At 39.8% G+C, this 5,734-nt stretch overlaps 1 protein-coding gene across 2 annotated transcripts in view; it reads right to left on the bottom strand.

Annotated features, from left to right (window-relative positions):
- Window positions 1-5,734, bottom strand: part of SLC30A10 (solute carrier family 30 member 10) — a 146,301-nt gene that overhangs the window by 25,314 nt on the left and 115,253 nt on the right. The window lies entirely within an intron of this gene.

Below are 5,734 nucleotides of genomic sequence, written 5' to 3' on the forward strand. Positions count from 1 at the left end.
CCTAGTACAGTTGTCATTAATAAATTCTTTATTCTCCCTACAGTACTCTAAATGGTAGGATCTGTGGAACATAATCCAGCCTAAAACAGCAACATAAAATGCCTACATTATCACAAAATGGCTTTTTATTCTCCATTTATCAACAGCTAAATCCAGCAAGATGCTTACCAAAGGAAGTCCAATTCAACTGCTTACAGAAGACATTCAGGTCTCTCATGACTAGCATCTGATTCCTTTTACAACCATCAAAATGCACTTAAAACATTAAAAAGGACATTTCATTTTACCTAGGATTTGAGGTAAGATAGATACATAAGCCATTTACGTTCTGGAAGGCTAGATGTATAAGCTGGGGAAATAAAGAGCAGCCACTAAAAGCTCTGATCTTTTTCTTTAAAGACAGGGGGGGAAATGTACCAAACAAATGATTTTTTTGAACCCATCTCTTTGTAAACTGATGGTGAACTCCAGCTCACTTAATTTAAAGACCTAATCCTGGTCCTAATTAATCAGGAATGTCATGTGTTCTACTGCTGAACTGTTTGTTGCTAATTTGAGAAAATAATAAAACATTAAACAGTTGTGAGCAATCTCAGCTCTTGAAAGCTAATAATATACAGCCCTTATTTTACCAGTGATTTCTGCCCAACTTAACTGTGAGCGTAACAGAATTAAATGACTTCTGTATAATACCACTAGCTCACTAGCTGTTCCTTTTTTTTTTTTTTTTTTTTTTTAATACAAATCCTTAAGGGCAACCCCACTACATAAATATGTCTCCTTTACTTGGAGTAATGGAACCCAGGCCAGGGTGAGTCCAGTACTACCCAACACTTGATTTTCTGGGCTATTTATAGAGATGATCTTTAAAGCAGATTAATATGACCCATTTCAGAGTGACTGAGAATTTGGCCCAATTTCCTTGCCCCTCCCAGGGATATAGCTGTCAAGGTTTCAAGTAATGGAATCCAGTAGCATGAAATAGTAAATTTACTTTGCCTAGACGCATGCACACACTCACACACACACAGAGTCATCATAATTTCCTATGACATTTAAGAGAAGAAAAACTTTCATACATAATATTCTAAAGGTTGAATATTTGGCTACCAATTTTTTCCAAAATAACTATTAAAGTTGTAATCGAAAGTGTTCCAGGCCACAGGGTTGGGTGGTTAAATTACACATTGAGGGGGAGATGGGCTGTGAACACTCAATGTGAGCTTTATTCTCTCCAAAAATTCTTTCATTAGGGAAAACCTAAGACAGGCAACTCAATTTTATAATAAGAAAGTGCCATTTCTTTCTATTGAACTGACTATTTTGGAAACTCAAAGGGTTCCAAGCATACTATTAATTTTTTACAATGTCAGCATGCTTTTTATAAACTGTTTGGGGTTTTTTTTTCTGAATTTTAACAGTCGTCCGTTTTGGAAATATTTTATACTCCTGAGGAAAGATTTTTCTTTCCCCGAAGTGGGGAACAGTATCATATTTAAGCCATATGATCTATTTTTAAAAATGCCATAAATATGGAACAAGCCCTTTCCAAATTGTTCACATTATAAACAGCGTCTAGCAAGAGCTGTAGCAAGGGCTTTGTTTGCTTTTGTTCTTGCAGGAGATTCCTCACATGGATTTCCTCTGCAAGCGTCGGGGTGAAGACTCAGCCCTGCTTTAATGTCGTCAGGGCTGGGAGCACACTGGCACAGGCGGCCACGTGGGTGGACATATCTCCATCATCCTCGTGGCTACCTTCTACGTAAGTGATCCTAAGGCCACTGAAGCCAGTAGAAGGGTTTCCAGCAAGGACAGTAAGCTCTCACTAAACCATCGGAATAGGTGTACAGTCAGGGCAGATGGTCCAGCATGAAACAAGGTAGGACAAATCGAATCCACGTGGGACTGACTGGGTTCACTTGGTCCCATTTCTGCAGTATCACAGTTGCCTGCCACAGTGTGTCACCAATGTGGTCAAAACATGCTTATGAACTGTTTCTTCTCCCTCTTTCCTGAACCTCAACCTGAAGAAATGTAGGGAGGATATTGTTCTGAATCTGTAACTTTGAAAGGTCATGGCTTTAAAACTTGCTCTGTTATAGCTGAAAAACATGAGAACTTTTCCATCTTTCAACAATCACTGTGTCTTTCAGGTGTTTTTCCCATTCATCCATACAATAGTCTACAATTTCAACCCTGAATGTTTCAAAGACAATGTATTACAAATAAGCTCAAGCTATTTCCTTTTTTTCAGGTTTTCTTTGTTGCTTTTTAAGTTGGGCTGAGGGTAACCAGAGGTCTTAGAAGCAGATACATCCACCCTTTCCTTACTGCCCCCACCACCTCCAAAAGGGATTAAAACACATTCCCGGAATGAGTATTTGCAGCACAAAGAGCATGAACTGCGGGGAGCACGTCCAGTGGGAAAGATGTGCTCAGCCACGGTGGGGTCCTGGTGCTGGTGAGCAATACAGCGCTGCCAGGCTGCCTCCAAAAGCTGACAGCTTTTAGACCACCCGCTTGCATGTTCCTTTCTCCCTTGCCCTGGTTTAACAAGAAGGCAAGGCCTCATCTTTGAAACAGAACTTCTTTCTATGATTTATTTATTTGTTTGTTTGTTTTATTTAGAGATGGCATATGAAAGGCACAACCTGGCAAAGAGATAGAGCCAAAGAATTCAGTAGCTCTCCGGAGAAATCAGTTACAGGCCTGGGATTTTTCTGTAGTAACCCAAAGGAATTAATCTCCTCCTTTCACATAAACAAGCCTTATGCAGAGCCTAGGTAATAACATAATTACAACCACACTTCACATACACATTACCATCTGCCCTTTTCTGTTCCGACAGCAGTTCTTCCTCAGGCTTATGTGAAAAGGAAAAAAATGATTAGCAGAGAACAAAAACATATCAGTAAAGAATAATGTGTGTTTCCTTATTAGAAAGCCTTGGTCCTCCCCTCCCTCCTTATTCCAGTACATACAGAACTATAAAATAGAGAAATATTCACAGGATATTAAGTATTAAAGCGCTGATGTCAGCAAGCCAACAAAAATGCAAAGGACAATATACAGAAGTGTTACTGGAGCTACCACTGTAAAGTAGTCATTTTATGGCGAATTTTAAAGTTAACTCAAAAAACCTGTAGATATGGTAAACACATAAATTGCTAGATTAACTAAATCACATTAGTCCCATACATTCTGCTCCATCAGAAAAAATTGCTTAGTGCCGTCAGATGGAAATACAGCTGAGTCCTGACATATTTACAATCAGCACCAGCACCCTTCATGGTTTTGTATTCCTCTTCACCACTTTGCTAACAATTTATGTGTTTCCTAATGTTCACCAGGCCCAGGCAGGCATGAAGACAAGAAAAAAGTTATATATATATATATATATATATATATATATATATAATGTAAACAGTTTTTTAATCAGGAACCTTCAGACTCTGAAATTTCTTTTAGGTTAAATTACCAGCTACACTTTCCCTTTGTTCCTAGGGAAAGCACAAAATCTTTGTTTGCCTTTGGCATCAGCAACTTGTTTACTATTAATCTAAACTTTGCATGATGTCACTGATACTGCATTGATATTGACAGGCATGTCACCAGTAATTGTCATTAGAGAGTATGAGGCTATGTGAGTGCGTGGATGTGTGTGCATGAATATGTGTGAGACAGAGACAGAAAATGTGTGTGCAGTCTTTTCAGAGCAAACAAACTGGGAATCCTGGCATTTTTAATCCCTGAAGTGTGTGCAGTGCACAAGGAGTGACCTGTGGGTGAATTGATGTAGAAACAGAACATTCCTCACTCTTTCCTGGAAAAATACTACCAAAAACCTTAGTAAATGGTGCAGAACAATTTTTTTTCAATTGGGCCCCAAGGAGTCACAAGTAAGAAACAGAGAGACAAAAGAAGGTAGAAAGCATCTATACACTGCGCGTTCAAAAGTGCAGTTATAAAAAATAAAAAAGGAAGGAGGGTGGGAGGAGAGAGGTTTATAGTTTGGTCATTTTATCCCTTGAGTGCCATTAAATGTTCCAGGCTGTGCGTATCTGGGATCATGCCAGGTGTTTCATGTCCTTTCCACAGTTACTGAACATTCCTGCTAACGGCCAGATCCTCTCAGACCTAATTCTGCTGACTCTTCCAGGTAAGAAATAACATTCAAGAAGGTGTTAGTGATGTGGGCTGAGCAGAAGCACTGCAACACAGGATCTGTGCAGAAAAGGCTCCCCTCTCTGCTCTGTACTGAAGCAGTCAAACCTTTGGGTCCCTATGGAAGCAGTGGCCTGTTCCTCCAACGCAATGGTCTGTTTTCATCTTGTTGGGAGCTCAGGACCCCTGCACCCAAAGGAAGACCGTCTGGAGAACAAGTGGGGTCAGTCTAGACAGGGAAGATTGCAAGACCAGGTCCTGCTGTACAGCACACACACACCCTCAGCATCCTTTTCCTTTCTTCCATGGGGTCATATGGACTGTGACATGGTTTCTATGTAGTGCTTACATCTTAGACCCAACATAGTGTTTATGAAGTCTTCCCCTCTTTGAAGGTCTAATGGAAAAACATACCCTATAAAGCTGCAAAACTGGGCATTGACCTGCCTTTTAAATATCATTTTGTGTTTGAACACCTTGAGTTTCTGTTCACTTAGCATAATCTCTCTTGATTTTTGTTTAACGTGGGGAAAGCATATCACAGTCACTCTATAGGGTAAACACAAATGCAGTTCTCTCATAAGGAAGAGTTAAACAGGACAGTTTCAGAACTGGTCCCAGTCCCACTTCTGCTATATACATTTCAAAATATATTGTGATGGTCTTGTTGCTTCCCCTAAACAGCTGGACACAGTTCATTAAATGACCTCTCACCATACAAATTGCTTAACGTTTCCTGATGAGCCATCTTTTCTCCGTTGCTTTAACTTTCTTCCAGGGATTGCTCTCTTGTGTGTATGCCCTTTGACTATCGGGGCTTAAGTTTTACATTTACTCTTAATGCTACTACTGTAACAAATGGGGCAGGAGACTGACATCTTCTGGATATCAAGTCATGTAAAACTCCCACTTTTCAATGTCACCCTGTTGGACATATTCTCCAAAGAAATAAGGAAAGTCCTTCCTCTAAATTCCTGTCTCTAACCAAGGTTTGTCCACAGAGGGAAAGAATTGGAGTCTTTGTTTTTAATTACAAATACATACCATGCTTTCAAATGGTTTTCCTTACCTGGCAACAGGTTTCACTGTTTAAGTCGTTTCCTTGCTTCCCTTTTCCTCAGCAGGGGTCCTCTTAGCCCCTAAGAAACTAAAGATCTTTTGTGTTTCTGTGTTTATCTTGATTATCTAGGACTTCACACCAATTGCTCTTTCCCCATATTATAAGTCTATATTTCAAGGGATATCTCTTGGAAAACACATGGAGAGAATGATAAAGAATCACCCAAGCAAGAAAAGACCATGATGCATATGCTGCCCAAACTTTCCTTCACCTTCTCCATCCCCCTCAAAAGCAAACCTTCCCCTAAACCCCCAAAGCTCAACATGAAGCATATGTGAAAGCAATAACTTGCTCTGGAGAATCAACGCGTTATGCTACCCTTTAAAATCTTTCAGATAAATCAGTCAAACAAATAATGGAAATCTAAATTAAACCAGTTGGGCAGAGCCTATTAAAGCCCGGTGTTCCTAGAAGTGCTGAAATAACTTTCCCTATCAGCCAGCAAAAGAT

Source organism: Falco punctatus, assembly GCF_963210335.1.
Source record: "Falco punctatus genome assembly, chromosome: 12".
In the NCBI taxonomy this organism is placed as follows: Eukaryota; Metazoa; Chordata; class Aves; order Falconiformes; family Falconidae; genus Falco; species Falco punctatus.